General features: G+C 38.2%; 1 long non-coding RNA gene across 3 annotated transcripts in view; it reads left to right on the top strand.

The window, feature by feature from the left end:
- The window catches only part of LOC137217834 (uncharacterized), a 214,795-nt gene that overhangs the window by 174,887 nt on the left and 23,145 nt on the right, over nucleotides 1–16,763 (top strand). The gene's annotated exons all lie outside the window — the stretch shown is intronic.

Genomic DNA, 16,763 nt, shown 5'->3' with positions numbered 1-16,763 from the left:
GCTAAGCTTTGGCCAGTGGGCCAGATGTGGACACGATGTGAAAACCTGGACTGTGGCTTTAAAAGAAAGGAGTCTGCCTTCTCGTTGGCACAGGGGTGGTTAGGGGTTCAAACTGGCAGTTATGCTCATGAGACACAGTCTGGTTTAATCTAATATTTACTTAGATTTTAAAGTATTTTTATGTTAAAAATAATCACAGATTCAAAAGAAATTGCAAAAAAAAAAAAAAAATGTACAGGAAGTCCCATGTAAGCTTCACCTGGTGTCCACAGTGGTAGTATCTTCTGTAACAACCGTAGTGTCATGTAAACACTAGGAAATTGACGTTGGTACCATCCGCAGAGCGTATTCAGGTTTCACCAGTTTCCATGCACTGGCGCGTGTGTGTATTTTATCGCACGTGCAGATTCTTGTTACCACCACCATGATCGAGACACGGAACTCTTCCGTCAGCACAAGGGCCCCTCACGCTACGCTTTTATAGCCACACCCATCCCTAAACCCTGGCAACCACTAATCTGTTTTCCATGTCTATGATTTTGTCATTTCTGGAATGTCATTTAAATGGCATCGTAGAGTACAGGACCGTTTGAGACTGGACCCCCCCCCCCCCCCCCCAGTATTGTTCATCCAGATGGTTCGCTTGAGAATTGTCCAAGCTGTCGTGTGTATTAGTGGGCTGGTTAGTTTTTTGTTTGTTTTAATTTTTATTGGAGTACGGTTGCTTCTTTTTTTGTTGTTAATTTTTATTGGATGGTTAGTTTTTAAGATGATGTGGGACAAGATCTATAAGTAGAAGAGATCTTGCATTTTCTCTGGAAGCTCAGCAGCTCCCCCAAGAACCCAGCTTCCCTGGTCTCCTTGGCTACACAGAGCATGGGTGGTTCATGCATGTGAAAACAAAGATCTTGATGTAGAAAAGCTGCTGCCTCAGTTTCCCATCTACCTTTTACATCATGACGGAAAGACACAGTAGAGGGAACCTCAATCCCTGCTGACTTTATGCAGCAGGGCCACTGTGCCAGTCTGGAATTAGTGCAGGACAAAAGTCAACTTTTATCTTGTTTAAACCATTAACAACACGAGCCTCTTTTACAACACTCTGATCCACTATACTTAAATACAAACTCCAGATGGAGGTTTTTTTCCCTTTGGGATTGGGTGAAAACAAATTCAGTACCCTTATAATCATGAATAAGGCTAAGGGACAGTCTGTCAAACTACCCAGTGCTAAGTACATAGTTAATAGCTAGAGCTAGCAATAGAGATTTGCAGATCTGCAAATCATTGAAGGCTTGGAGGAGACAGGCGTCATTTATAAGACTCTACGATCATGCAGTTCATGATTGGAAAAGCCAGAGGGTCATGGAGACTTATAATAGATTATCTGTTATTAAATAAAGCAATAGAAAGGGAAAACTTTTTGACGTGGTCCACATTTCTAAATAAATAACTAATAAATAACTTTGCTGACGTATACATGGCAGCAACGCAGTCCAATTGGTAAGATGTCTCAGAGTCAGACTGCCTTCATTTTACAAGTGGGCACAGTATACCTTTGCTCACCTGGGTCAGGGTTATGCCAAAAGATAATAATTGCACATAACTCAGGTGGACAAGATACAGGACATATGGAGGTCACTCTTAGACCTGTACGTACCCCATTATATTGATGATACCCTCGTTAAAAGAAAATTTACAGGAAGATAAAACGTATTATTCAGGGTCTGAAAAACTAGAGGATGGAGTCTTAACACAGAAGAAAATAAAAAGGAACTCATAATTAAGATATATTAGGATATAATTTGGAGCTCTGAGGCAATGCAAATTGTAAAAGGAATTAAGGGGGAAAAATGGTAAAGTGAACAGACCCTCATTTGCCCTGCAGCAAACAGGAGCTGCTTCTGGAGGATTCTTTGGCCTGTGTATATCTGTTCTTAATATGGGGGTGCCCTTTACACCATTTAAAAAATACCTTGGGGAAAGAAGAATTGTATCTGGAATCTAGATTAGTTACAGATGGCTGCAGAGCAGTGTGCCTTTGGTGCCCCAGTCTTACATGAATCCACTTTTGAAGTGTAGGTATTTGCATCTCCCAGTAGGTGGATGGTGTCTTCCAGGTTGGAAAGGATTGATTAATTGCAACTTGTGGGGTTTCAGCTCAGATTCCAGGGGCTTTAGGCAAACTATACAATCTTGGAAAAACAATGACTCTCTGAAATCAAGGCCTAATGGGATGGCTGTTACAACGCTATGAATGGGGCAGCTACTTACGCAGAGGTCTGATTAAATTCAGAGCAGCGTGTAGGGATCGGCCAGATTTTCCCAACTGGAAAGCCAGTGGGCATCAGGAGAGAGGCCCTGGAGGTGTGTCTGCACTTTATGATGGGATGAGCAGTCAACACCAGCATGGTCGTGACTCCAAGCACTGCCCATCTTCCTAACTGGAAAGAGACATCTGACCACGGGGACAAGTCTGAGAGGTTTATAGAGGGAACAGAAAAGGCAAATGTAGTGCCTTCATAACCAAGAATGTGTCTTAATGGAAGAGCTGTTCTCCACCTCGTGAAGGGATAGTCCCTTGACATGCAAGGTCCTGGGGGCAGAACAAAAGGCAGAGAAATTACATGACTCATCATTTCATAGTTTTGAAGGTTTGAGAGTGGAGGTAGAAACAAAACAGAAGATCTGTTTGGAGACAGGAACTCTGGGAAACAGAGATTAATAGGGCAAAACCAATTTGGATATTTCATGAAGCCCTTCCAAAAGGGAACTAAAAAAGTAATGATTAAGTACATAACCTCACTAACGCCATAACAACTCCGTGTAAAAAGAAAGGGCAAAGGCAACAGGAAGTACCCCATTACCTGGTCCTTTCACAGAGTGGTTAAAAGTTGGGCTCACTAGAAATCTGTGCATTTCAATTTTGGCGTTATAAGCAAATGGAGAGAAAAAAAGGGGGCAGTTGTCATAAAGAGGAGTTTTACTTTTATATAGGTAAGGTCAATAACGTTTTATTTTCTTTTATATCTTATTGATTTTATATCCGAGTAAAAAGACCTCCTCTGTTCCCAGTTTATGAAGATATTTAGTTGTGTTTTCTTCTAGCACTTTGATGGTTTAATAACTGTAGACTTAAATGTTTGATCTATTGGGAATTCATCCTATTGTGTGGTGTGAAGTATAGATCCAATACCTCATGGTTAACCCTTGTCTCAACATTATTTAGCAAGGAGTTCATTTTTCTCTAGCAATTCAAGATACCACCATTATCATGTATTAAATCTCCTTAGGTATTGTGTCTATGTCTGGACTTTCTATTTAATTCCATTAATCAGTCTCTTCATAAGCCATTTATGGCTTCATGATATATTTTAATTAACCTGGCCTGGTTAATTAAATGAATAGGGCCTGGCCTCTGTTTGCTTTTCCGGATTAAAGTTTTCCTACGATTCTGTTTATTTTGCACATAACCATCAGAATCAGCTTTCTAATGACTCTCACCACTCTGTCCTCCCGCCCCCGCCAAAGTTGGTGTTTTTACTGGAATGTTGCATTTGTTAAAACATAGGGTGGGCTGACATCTTTACAGTGTTGAGTCTTCTTCGCCAAGAGCACCATGTGTATTTCCATCTATGCAGACCTCTTTTATGTCTTTTATGTTAATGGAGTTTTTTTTTAAGCTTCCTTCTAACCGGTGTTCACATTTCTTGTGTGTTGTTAGATGTTTTACCTTTCACTGCTATTGTATAAGCATTTCAGTCAGTAGTTTTTCTAAGCTTTTTAAAGAACATATATCAGAGCTATTGATTTCTGACTGTTGATTTTGTGATCCTGTTATGTTACAGCGTTCTCTTTAGTTTATTGTAGATTTTTTTTGGTTTGTTTCCATACCTTTTCCTGGTACACAGTCACATTTGCAAATACAGACGATTTCACCTTTGCTCTTTAACTTTATATTTAGTATTTTTCTCTTATATAATTTAATTGGCTAATACCTCTATTAAAATATTATATCGTAGAGGTGACGGGGCAGATGCTTCTTTTTCATTGCCATTAATACTTAGCCTAAGTTTATTATATTTTATCAAGTTAAAGGATGTTCCTCTATTACTACTTAATTGAGTTCTTTTGGTAAAGAATGATGCTTGAATTTTGAAATATGCCCTTTTCAGTATCTGTAGAGATGATCATTTAATTTTTCTACTTAGATCCATAATATGAGGAAATATAGGCTTCGTATTGAGCTAATGTTTAACTATCCTTTTATTTCTGAGAGAAAATATGCTTGATCGTGTTGCATTATTTCATTAAAGTGCTGTGGGATTCTGGTGCTAATACTTCACTGGAATTTTTGCATTAATATTTACAATTTACAATTATAATTTATTTACAATTTATGGCATTTAAAATGATAATATTTACACTTTACAGTATTTACTATTGCAATATTGTTGATTTTGGAATAAATGTTATATTCACTTCATTAAAAGAATTTTTCCTTCTTTTTCTGTGCCCAAGAACAATTCAGATAACTTTGGATTTATCTTTTCTTTAAGGTTTGGCAGAATTTGTCTGTGGAACTCCCTGCCTGTTGTTGTTATTATTTGGTGAATTGCTCTATTTTCTCTATTACTTCCATTTAAATGATCTGATTTTCTGTCTTGTTAATTTTGATATTCTGTGTTTTCCTAGAAATCATTCATTCTCTCCAGGTTGAATCTCTGATCATCATTATTATTCTCTCTTTAGTTTTATATATTCTCCTTTATTTATTTATTTGGCTGCGTTGGGTCTTTGTTGCTGTGCGCGGGCTTTCTGTAGTTGTGGCGAGTGGGGGCTACTCTTGGTTGTGGTGTGCGGGCTTCTCATTGTGGTGGCTTCTCTTGTTGCGGAGCATGGGCTCTAGGTGCACAGGCTTCAGTAGTTGTGGCGCATGGGCTCAGTAGTGTGGAGCACAGGCTCTAGGCATGAGGGTTTCAGTAGTTGTGGCTCGCGGGCTCTAGAGTGCAGGCTCAGTAGTTGTGGCACACAGGCCTAGTTGCTCTGCAGCATGTGGAATCTTCCCAGATCAGGGATCGAACCAATGTCCCCTGCATTGGCAGGTGAATTCTTAACCACTGTGCCACCAGGGAAGTCCCTATATATTCTTCTTTAAAAATGAGTTTGTCTGGGACTTCCCTGGTGGTCCAGTGGCTGGGACTCCACACTCCCAATGCAGGGGGCTCGGGCTGGATCCCTGGTCAGGGAACCAGATCCCACATGCCCCGCAACTAAAGATCCTGCATACCGCAACTGAAGATCCCGAAGGTTGCAACGAAGATCCCACGTGTGGCAAAGAAGATCCCGCGTGCTGCAACAAAGACCTGGCGCGGCCAAATAACTAAATATTTTTTAAAAATGAGTTTGTCTTTTAAAAGTTTTTTTCAGAAAAACTCCGAAATTAGTTTATTAGTTGTATTGTTTTGTGTTGGCAACTCATTTACTTCTTTATGGATTCCTTATGATTTCCTTTGGTTTCTTTCATTATTTTCTTTCCAAGTGTTTGAACATCATGTTTAAATTATTTGTTTTCATTCTTTCTTAAGAATAAATATTTAAGACTACACATTTTCTTCTAACGTTACTTTAAGTGCATCCCAGAGGGTCTTAAAAATAGTGGTTTTACTATCCTTGTTTTCTAGAGATTCTTCATTTCCATTCTGAATTTCCTGTGTGACTAAAGAGTCAAAAGCTGTTTTAAAATTTTTAGACCCCAAACCCGTTTATTTTTTCATTCTGATTTTGTTTATATTTTGATTATAGAGTGTTTCCTGTACTGTTTCTATTTTAAAAAATAAATTAAGCTCTTATTTACAGCCTAATATATGGTCATTTTTTTGTGTCTGCCCCCGTAGGCAACTGAAAAGACGGTGTTTTCCATTTTCAGCTTGCCAAGTTTGATGTCTTTCAGTGAGATCTACCTTCTTAATCATGTTAATGAGGTCTTCAGAAGTATATAGCTGCTCTTTCGTGGACTGGGAATGATGAATCTCTGACTCGTCATGCATTTTTGATTCCTGTAATTTCTGTTTTATGAAAGTTACTTATTTGCTGCATTAATATTTACAGCTACTATGTATTTCCTAAGAACCACAATTTTTAGTATTTTAAAGTGTCCTTCTTTGTTTTGTTAATGTCATTTTGCCAAGTTCTACTCTGTATACTCTTCAAATGGCAAGTTCAGCTCTTTTTTTTTTGGTATACATCTGGCATCTTGACCATCCTGTTATATTCTGCCTTTTTCTGAAACACACTGAGTTATACGTGTGGTTGTTACTAGCAGGTGTCTTCATGAAATATGGCCCTGCCTTTCAATGAACCATGCCCCCTGGTGTGCATTCCCTTATGTTGTCCCTTCCCGTTGATTCTTAAGGATTCTGGGCTGGCCGTGGGGCTTGTTTGTTTCTGGTAGGATGTGGTGGAAGTGATGCTGCCTGACTTCCGGTGCCAGGTCGAAAGAAGCCTACAGTTGTCACCTGGGTCCCTTAGAGCACTCATTCTGGGGAAGCCAGCAGCCACATAAGAAGACTGTTCTGAGACTGCCATGGTGTGAGGAATCCCAAGCTAAGCTTGTGGAGAGGCTCCTCAGAGAGAAAGAGATGCCTGACCAGCCCCTAGTGTTCCATCCTTCCAGGTGAGAGGCAGGTCATAATGGGGAGAAACCTTCCCTATCTGAGCCCTCAGGTGACTTCAGCTCCAGCCACAATTTGACTACAACTGAGTGAAGGACCCCAGGAACCTCCCAGTGGAGCCAGGTGTACCTACAGAGCTGTAAATATATATATATAAAGTATGGTATTAAGCCATACTTTTGGAGTTGTTGTTATGCGTGAATAGCTTACTAAATCAGTGTGTACTTTAGAGGGTTTGGTTAAGGATGTGTTTATTAATGTTGACTCCATGTGCATTTGTTAATGAGTATTATTGTTCTCTCAAGTAAGTTTACATTTTCTATTTTAATAGCTATGTTTAGAAAAAATCTCTCACTAAGTGGTCTGTGTGCTTTGCTTTTTGTGCATACGCTGTCTTAGAAGACGCCTGTGTTTGTTGTAAGGGTTACCTTCACACAACACATTTAACCTTTTGTTTCTTTATACATCATTTACTATTTTTCTACTCTAAGTAATGTAAAAATAGCAAATTTCCCTTCCTTCCTCTTTCTTTCTTCTACCCTCTGATTTCAGTCAATGATGTAATTTTTAGCATTTACCTTTGTACTTTCCTAAATGATTGTACTTCCATGCTTTCAGCGTTAAAATGGCAAATCATTTTTATACAGTGATACTCTGAAGGCAGAACCAGACTACTCGACAGTTGAGGCTGTTTACTCCAGGTTTGTCTTTCATGTCAAGTGATGGAATGGTAATGAGTCACATCTTGAACCCTTCTCCGAAGCAGTTCTGCCGCCCAACTTGCTGATTCTTATACGTCCTTGTACACCAACACGTGTATCAAACAGCACTTATGTCTTTAATTAATATGCCTTCACCAGTCCATTTCAGTAACAATATCTGAAGTGCCTGAAAGCTACCTCTGAGGTGTGAGTTCCTGATTCTGCTAAGTAACCACCTCTGGTGTATGAATTAAAGTTAACCAATACACATATAGATATTCACTGCACTGTTCTCTACTGAACAGTTTTAAAAGTAAATTACCTCATGAGCAATACAACTTATCACGCTCAGAACACTTCATTATGTTCCCCAGTTTTTCAGGCCATGGCTTACATACAAAATCCTCACAGTTGTGGTGGAAGGCACTGGAGTAAATTAGGTGAGGTTCCTATTATTGGGACCAGGTGTCTTAGGCAAATGTGCGCTTGTAGAATTTTATCAGTGATAAACTTTCCTAAAGTTGGAAATGCAAAAAAAAAAAAAAAAAAAAAAGTGGGGGAGGAGGGAAAGAAAAAAGATGTGAATATTGAAATAGTTCTCACTTGTGAGTGTCTCAAGCACACTACTTCTTGCACTCATTTTTCTGTTAAATATCATAGAAGTCATGTTCCTTTCCCCGTCCCCCTTGAAGACAAGCCCATTAGCAGATCAGTTATCTACTTCTTTATCTTAGTGAGGAAACTGTTGAGTCTGTTTTCAGCAGATGAAAGGTCAGCAGGTAGAAATGGTTGGCCTCTCTTAGAGGCCTCAGGAGCTTGCTGTAAGAATTTGGAATTAGCAGAAACTAAAGATGTTACAGACATCTTGGGTGGGTCACAAGAAAAGGAAAATGGAAACAGAAATGGGGTGGGGTAACGCAGTTTCTGGTAGAATAAAGTATTATCAGTTTTTGGAAAAGATGGTAGAAAGATAAGTCTTCCGCGACTGTATTCTAGTTTTGGATTTATTAGGTAAACAGATCCTTTAGGCACACCTGGGAAAAGTGTGTTTTGTGGTGTTGGTCTTCGTTATGTAAGTGTTCCTGAGAATCTCAGCTATTTACAAAGGCATGTGGTAACCAGATGACCCAGCTTTGAAAAATGATCCTGGACACGTCCCAGAGCAGACAACCGAAATAGAGATCATTGTGATGTGACTTTATTTATCTTAACCGAAATTGCCTCCTTAGAGTGAGATAAATTTCAAAACTTTTCTCGTCTCAAAAAAACCCAAAAAAACAAAAAACAAAAACCAGAAAACTTTTCTTGTCTCCTTTACCTCACCAAAAATTCTGACCACAAATTCTCTAGGCAATCTTTAAAAAACCACTCTGGGGCTCTTCACTCTCTGAATAGATCCTAAATAGGTATTTCGGTTTATTTGTTTGTTTGTTTTTGGTATCTGTTTTACCTCCCGAGAGTAGCCTGTCAGCTCCTTGGGTTGCTGTCTTCATCTTCTCTGATTTTTTCAGGATCACACATGTGCATTTTTATGACCTGAAGAAATCTCAGTGTTGACCTGGTAAGTCAACAATTTAGCTTTAGAGATGAAGACACAAGAGGACAGATGTTACGCTACTTGCCCAGGTCATTAAGCTATTCAGTTGGACCTGATGAATTTGCCCTTTTGTAGGTCAAAGCCAGTCTAATTGGGAGTTTCACATATTGTTTAATATAAATGGCTAATAAAGATGTAAAATATATATATATATAATATATATATATTTATATATATATATATATATAAATGTCTAGGAATGGAATCAGGAGGGGAATGTGATGTGGGGTGTACTACAAATCTTGTCGCCTCAGATGTTTATGGACACAGTCGTAACATAAGTGTTTGCTGAGGGGTTAACAGAAAATTCAGAAGCCTCCAAATTAAATACTCTTTCTGTAACCTGTTGAGTTTCAGAAAGGGCCTTTTTGAAAAAAAATCTAAATACCAAATGAATGTTTAAAGTTGACTTTTTTTTAGCTATGTTCTAAATCAGTACGTTGAAACATACTTTGGAAATTTAATGACTCTTTTGTTCTTGCACTGAGTGTATTGTGACCTATTAACTTTGTCGCTTCAATTTATCATGACTATAAATGGAAATAATTTTATAATATTTAATTTAGAACCAGCATTACATAGATAGATCTATAAATATCTTTAGAGCCCAAGAAGTCTTCTGATCTCAAATGTGAATATGTTATCTAGTGACCAGTTATTGGAATCTAGAGGTGGAGAAAGATGGTAACAGCGTATTCTTTTTATGAGAAGTGGAATTATGACTAATTCTTATTCTATAAACCTACAGGTATGTTATAGTAACTTTAAATTTGTTTCCATAGTGAGGATTGAGGTACTGCAGGTACTTGTACGGAATTTTAGGACGATTTCTCTCTCGTGGGGAATGTTCATGTCATGCTGATGAAGCAGGCTGATCATTTAGTTTTGTACTGATATATTTGACTCATGTTCAAAGACCAAACTGAAATGAAATGAAATTGCTTTTACTAAGCATTTTCTAGAGAAGCTTTCCCTTTGTATATCAGTAATTAAAGGTCAAAGAGAATAGAGTATTAAAAATGCAGGTCAGGAATGTGTGAGTCAGTGTGAAGCTAAATTTGAATCAATAGCTGAAGTTGCTAGATGGATAATGTGACCTTTTGATTAGATAGCTTGTTCTTTAAACAGGAGTGTTCTGTGTCACAGCTTATTTTTTCAAATCTTCAGTCATGTCTGTAACTAGTGTTTGTTCTAATAGTTTAACTTAATTTTTTTTGTTTTTGTTTTTTGCGGTATGCGGGCCTCTCACTGCCGTGGCCTCTCCCGTTGCGGAGCACAGGCTCCAGACGCGCAGGCCCAGTGGCCACGGGTCACGGGCCCAGTCACTCCGCGGCATGTGGGATCTTCCCGGACCGGAGCACGAACCCGTGTCCCCTGCATCGGCAGGCGGACTCTCAACCACTGCGCCACCAGCGAAGCCCTAACTTAATTTTTAAAAGATAAATGGTTATTCTTTGCATTTTATTGATTATTATTGCTGGAGATCCTTAGAACCTAGACTGGATCCTTAATTTCCATGCTTGCTTCTATATATTTAAATATATCTATATATTTTAAAGCACTTAGGAAGGTCTGGTTTTTCCTTATTTCATGATATATCAATTATTTTACTGGTCTTGATAAATTATTTTTTATGATTCAGTTTTACCTCTACTGTTGCCTTATTATCGATACGTCTTAAAATTTTATTGATTGTCCTATGGTTTAAAATATACTTCCTTTATTAGTTACAATATACCTACAAATAGTATTGTAACACTTCAAGTAGTGTAAAGACTTCATAGCAATATAACCCCTTTCCCTCTCTCACCCTTTACGCTAATTTTTTGGAATACAGTTTACTTTTACGTATGCTATGGACGCACACTACGTTGCTTCTATTTTTGCGTTAGAAAATTAGTAGTCTTTTAGAGCAATTAAAAGTAAGAAAACATATGTTCTACATTCATTTTTAAAATAATTTTATTGGAGTATAGTTGATTTACAATGTTGTGTTACTTTCAGGTATACAGCAAAGTGAATCTGTTATACATATACATATATCCAGTCTCTTTTAGATTCTTTTCCCATGTAGGTCATTACAGAGTATTGAGTAGAGTTCCCTGTGCTATACAGTAGGTCCTTATTAGTTATCTGTTTTATATATAGTAGTGTGTATATGTCAATCCCAGTCTCCCAGTTTATCCCTCCGTCCCCCCATACCCCCTTGGTAACCATAAGTTTGTTTTCTACATCTGTGACTCTATTTCTGTTTTGTAAATAAGTTCATTTGTACCATTTTTTAAAGATTCCACATATAAGTGATATCATGATATTTGTCTTTCTCTGTCTGACTTACTTCACTCAGTGTGACAATCTCTAGGTCCATCCTTGTTGCTGCAAATGGCATTATTTTGTTCTTTTTTATGGCTGAGTAATATTTCATTGTGTATATGTACCACATCTTCTTCATCCACTCCTCTGTCATTTAGGGCAATTAGGTTGCTTCCATGTCCTAGCTATTGTAAATAGTGCTGTAATGAATATCGGGGTGCATGTATCTTTTCGAATTATGGTTTTCTTCAGATATATGCCTAGGAGTGGGATTGCTGGATCATACGATAGTCCTGTGTTTAGTTTTTTAAGGATCCTCCATACTGTATTCCCTAATGCTTGTACCAATTTACATTTCCACCAACAGTGTAGGAGGGTTCCCTTTTCTCCACACCCTCTTCAGCATTTATTGTTTGTAGATTTTTTGATGATGGCCATTCTAACTGGTACCTCATTGTAGTTTTGATTTGCATTTCTCTAATGACTAGTGATGTTGAGCATCTTTTCATGTGCTTTTTGGCCATCTGTACGTCTTCTTTGGAGAAATGTCTGTTTAGGTATTCTGCCCATTTTTTGATTCGTTGTTTGTTTCTTTGATATTGAGCTGCATGAACTGTTTGTATATTTTGGAGATTAATCCCTTGTCAGTCGTTTCATTTGCAGATATTTTCTCCCATTCTGTGCGTTGTCTTTTCGTTTTGTTTATGGTTTCCTTTGCTGTGCAAAAGCTTTTTTTTTTTTTTTGTGGTATGCAGGCCTCTCACTGTTGCGGCCTCTCCCGCTGCGGAGCACAGGCTCCGGACGCGCAGGCTCAGCGGCCATGGCTCACGGGCCCAGCCGCTTCACGGCATGTGGGATCTTCCCAGACCGGGGCACGAACCTGCATCCCCTGCATCGGCAGGTGGACTCTCAACCACTGCGCCACCAGGGAAGCCCGTGCAAAAGCTTTTAAGTTTAATTAGGACCCATTTGTTTATTTTTGTTTTTATTTTTATTACTCTAGGAGGTGGATCAAAAAAGGTATTGCTGCGATTTATGTCAGGGAGTGTTCTACCTACATTTTCCTCTAAGAGGTTTACAGTGTTCAGTCTTACGTTTAGGTCTTTAAACCATTTTGAGTTTATTTTTGTGTGTGGTGTGAGGGAATGTTCTAATCTCACTGGTTTACATGTATCTGTCCAGTTTTCCCAGCACCACTTGTTGAAGAGACTGTCTTTTCTCCACTGTATATTCTTGCCTCCTTTGTTGTAGATTAATTGACTGTAGGCTTGTGGGTTTACTTCTGGGCTGTGTATTCTGTTTCTTTGATCTGTGTATCTGTTTTTGTCCCAGTTCTGTGCAGTTTTGATTGCTGTAGTTTTGTAGTATATTCTGAAATGCTGTGTCTTTTTTCTCAAGGTTCCTTTGGAAATCCAGGGTCTTTTGTGGTTCCGTATGAATTTTAGGATTATTTGTTCTTGTTCTGTGAAAAATATCATGGGTATTTTGATAGAGATTGCATTAAATCTGTATATTGCTTTGGGTAGTATCACCATTTTAACAATCTTAATTCTTCAAAGCCAGTAGCAAGGAATATCTTTCCATTCTTTGTATCATCTTCAATTTCCTTTTTCAGTGTTTGTTTTATAGTTTTCAGAGTATAGGTCTTTGACTTCTTGGTTAAGTTTATTCCTAGGTATTTTATTCTTTTTGATGTAATTTTATTTTTTTAATTTTAATTTTTTTTGCTTTATTTGTTTATCTTTTTGGCTGCACCTCACGGCTTGCAGGATCCTAGTTCCCTAGTGAGGGATCGAACCCATTACCTCTGCAGTGGAAGCATCAGAGTCCTAACCAGTGGACTGTCAGGGAATTCCCTTTTTGATGCAGTTTTAAATGGGATTATTATTATTTTTTAACTTTCTCTTTCTGATATTTCATTATTAGTTCATAGAAACGCCAACAGATTTCTGTGTGTGTTGTTCAGCTGCTTGTGGAGCTTATTGGAATGGTGGCTTTATATCATTTATTATTTAAAAAAAGTGTCTGCCATTATCTTTTCAAATAAATATTTTGCTATGTTTTGTCTCTGTTCTTACTCTAGGATTGCAGTCACCCTTATTAGATTATTTGACATTGTCCCACAACTCTTGTATGCTTTGTTCTTTTCTGTTTTGTTTTTCTCCATTCTTCTTTTTTTTAGTGTTTTATTTGGGTAATTTCTATTGAGCTATATTCAAGCTCACTAATTCTTGCCTTTGCTGTGCTGAGTCCACTGATCAGCCAGTTGAAGGCATTCTTCATGTCTGTTACCATGCTTTTAAAAACAAATTCTAGCATTTCCATATGAGTCTTTCTGAGTTGCCATATCTCTGTCAAAATTCTCCATTTCTTTTTCTGAAATTTTATTCAAGTATAGTTGATTTACAGTGTTGTGTTAATTTCTGCTATATAGCAAAGCGATTCAGTTATATATATATATATCTATATATATATGTCCATATATTCTTTTTCATATTCTTTTCCATTATGGTTTATCACAGGATATTGAATATGGTTCCCTGTGCTACATAACAGGACCTTGTTTATCCATCCTGTATATAATAGCTTGCATTTGCTAGTCCCAAACTCGCAGTCCTTCCTTCCCCCACACCCCCTTCCCCTTGGCAACCACAATTCTGTTCTCTATGTCTGTTTCATAGATATGTTCATTTGTGTTGTATTTTAGATTTCACATATAAGTGACATCATATGGTATTTGTCTTTCTCTCTCACTTACTTTGCCTAGTATGATCATCTCTAGGTCCATCTATGTTGCTGCAAATGGCTTTATTTCATTTTTTATGGCTGAGTAATATTCCATTGTATATATGTACCGCATCTTCTTTATCCATTCTTGTGTCGATGGACATTTAGGTTGTTTCCATGACTTGACTGTCGTAAATAGGGCTGCTATGAGCATAGGGGTGCATGTATCTTTTCGAATTATAGTTTTGTGTGGGTATATGCCCAGGAGTGGGATTGCTGGATCATATGGTAGTTCTATTTTTAGCTTTTTGAGGAACCTCCATACTGTTTTCCATAGTGCCTGTACCAATTTACATTCCCACCAACAGTGTAAGAGGGCTCCCTTTTCTCCACACCCTCTTCAGCATTTATTATTTCTAGACTTTTTCATGATGGCCATTCTGACTGGTGTGAAGTGGTACTTCATTGTGGTTTTGATTTGCCTTTCTCTAATAATTAGCGATGACAAGCAGCTTTTCATGTGCCTGTTGGCTATCTGTATGTCTTCTTTGGAGAAATGTCTATTTAGGCCTTCTGCCTATTTTGTGATTGGGTTGTTTTTTTGTTATTGAAAAATTCTCGATTTCTTCATGCATGTTTTCCACATGGTCCACTAGTATTTTTAACATATTATTCATAGTTATTTCCTGATATGCGTATATATACACATATGAATATAAATAGATATATTTATATATCTATTCCCTGTTTGATAGTTCCAGCACATTATTATGTCTTCATCTGGTTATGTTGATTGCTCTTTCTCTTGAATGTGTTTTCTTTTTTCTTCCCTTGCTTTTTTTGTATGCCTCACTTTTTTTTTTTTTAAACTGGATGCTGGACATAATGTGTAGATAAGTATGGACTGAGATAAATAATATTTATGCCTGGAACTGACACATGTCTTGTAGTGCTAGGCCATTAGCTTGTGGCTTGAGTCAGTCAGGAGAGGAACGGGATTTTTTTTCCTGTTGTTGTTATGGTGTAACTCCTGGTGCGCCAGGAGCTTCAAATTCCTGTAGCATCATCTTTTGCTCAGGATTGAGACTGGTTTCCTGGAGGATTTTTCTCAGTGTTCCTGTCCACCCTTGGTTTCAGGCCTTCCTTGTATTCCTGCACCTCAGAGAGGGTTTCTCTTCTTGCTTTGTACCTCCTAAACTCGATTAATCACATATTCTTGATGATCTATTTTGCTGAATGTAGTAGGGCATTCCGAAAGTTATAAGGCACGGTCCCTGCCTCTCGTGAGTTTGTCAGTCACAGTTGAAAGATGAAACGTAGATCCATAGAGCAATGTGTGATACAGACAAGGTGTGATGTCAGCCCAGGATTTGTGAGGGACGTAAAGGTCAGAACAGGAAAGTCTCTGATTTAGCTTGCTCATGTACTTCCTCTCTCTTTACCATTTTTAGCAAAATATTTGACTTTTGGTTTTTTTACTTCTGTACTTGGGTAAGTTGTCAAAGGTGAGTCTCAGTGCTGTGAGTTGTCACAGTGATCGAGTAGACTTTCAGATCCATTAACCTCATATCAACCTGATGTGTGGGTATCCTCAGGGGTGTGAGGAAGTGTGCCAGGGATCTGAAAAGCTATAGGATAAACCACTCACCTCTCCATAGACCTAGGTCTGTGGTTTATGTGACTACAAGTAAGTTAAAAAATCCTGACTGTATTGAAACTTAAAATTTGCCATATTAAAACTCAGCTATAGGGACTTACCTGGTGGTCCAGTGGCTGTGACTCTGTGCTCCCAATGCAAGGGGCCTGGGTTTGAACCCTGGTCGGGGAACTAGATCCCACATGCTGTAACTAAGAGTTTGCATGCTGCAACTAAAAGATCCCCCATGCTGCAACTAAAGATCCTGTGTGCTGCAGCTAAGGCCCAGCACAGCCAAATGAGAAAAAAAAAAAAAAAAACAACTCCCCTAATTAATGACTTGGATAAGTTGTCAAAAGCAAAATTTGTATTAATTTCTTGAGATAAATCACAATTAAAAAATATAATTCCTTTGAAAGAAATTCCACACTGGTAGTATTGCTATGGCCTTCTTGTTCCCAAGGGATGTGCATCTGGCTCCGGTGCTGTTGGGGACACTTGGAGGAAAGATTTAAGAAGCCCTTAAGTTAGTTAACCCTCTTGTTGATGTTCTGTGCTCTGTCTCTGGCCTAAGATGGGGGTGGGAAGAGGCAAAGAGAGGAGCGTTTCTCTAGTGTGGATACTTGTGTCCTTTTATAAAGAGGGGTAGGGTAGGTAGAAGGGTGGGTAGTTTCTTTTGTCTCCATCCTTGGATCATGAGTCCTTTTCCTAAAATGTATACACACTAGGTATGACATGATGGGTGAGAGGATGTGTGCTTTCTCTTGGGTTAGTAGTTTCAGGATGGCAAATTTATTTGAAAGGAGCATTTTCATTTTATTTTTACTTAGCATTTATCTTCCTTAGTTCATGTTAACTTTCTGTGTTCTATTGATCTTACAGATTGGTTAATTTCTGTGTTTGGAATACAGTGACTTATTTTCCCACTATTTTTAAGCAGAAAAATAAGCACAGTTAACTCTGCTGGTTTTGTCTGAAGCATCTTCTGCATGAAAGGACTTTTCATTAGAAGTGGCAGCTGAGTCCTTAGGGGACCTTCACAGCTATTCTTGTCCTCCTTTTACCAGAAAGCATTTCTGATGGGAATTTGGATGATTAATCCCATCAGGAGGTTC

This window comes from Pseudorca crassidens, chromosome Y, assembly GCF_039906515.1.
Source record: "Pseudorca crassidens isolate mPseCra1 chromosome Y, mPseCra1.hap1, whole genome shotgun sequence".
Classification (NCBI taxonomy): domain Eukaryota; kingdom Metazoa; phylum Chordata; class Mammalia; order Artiodactyla; family Delphinidae; genus Pseudorca; species Pseudorca crassidens.
The sequence above is the reverse complement of the archived record's forward strand: the minus strand, read 5'-3'. Positions and strand labels throughout refer to the sequence as shown.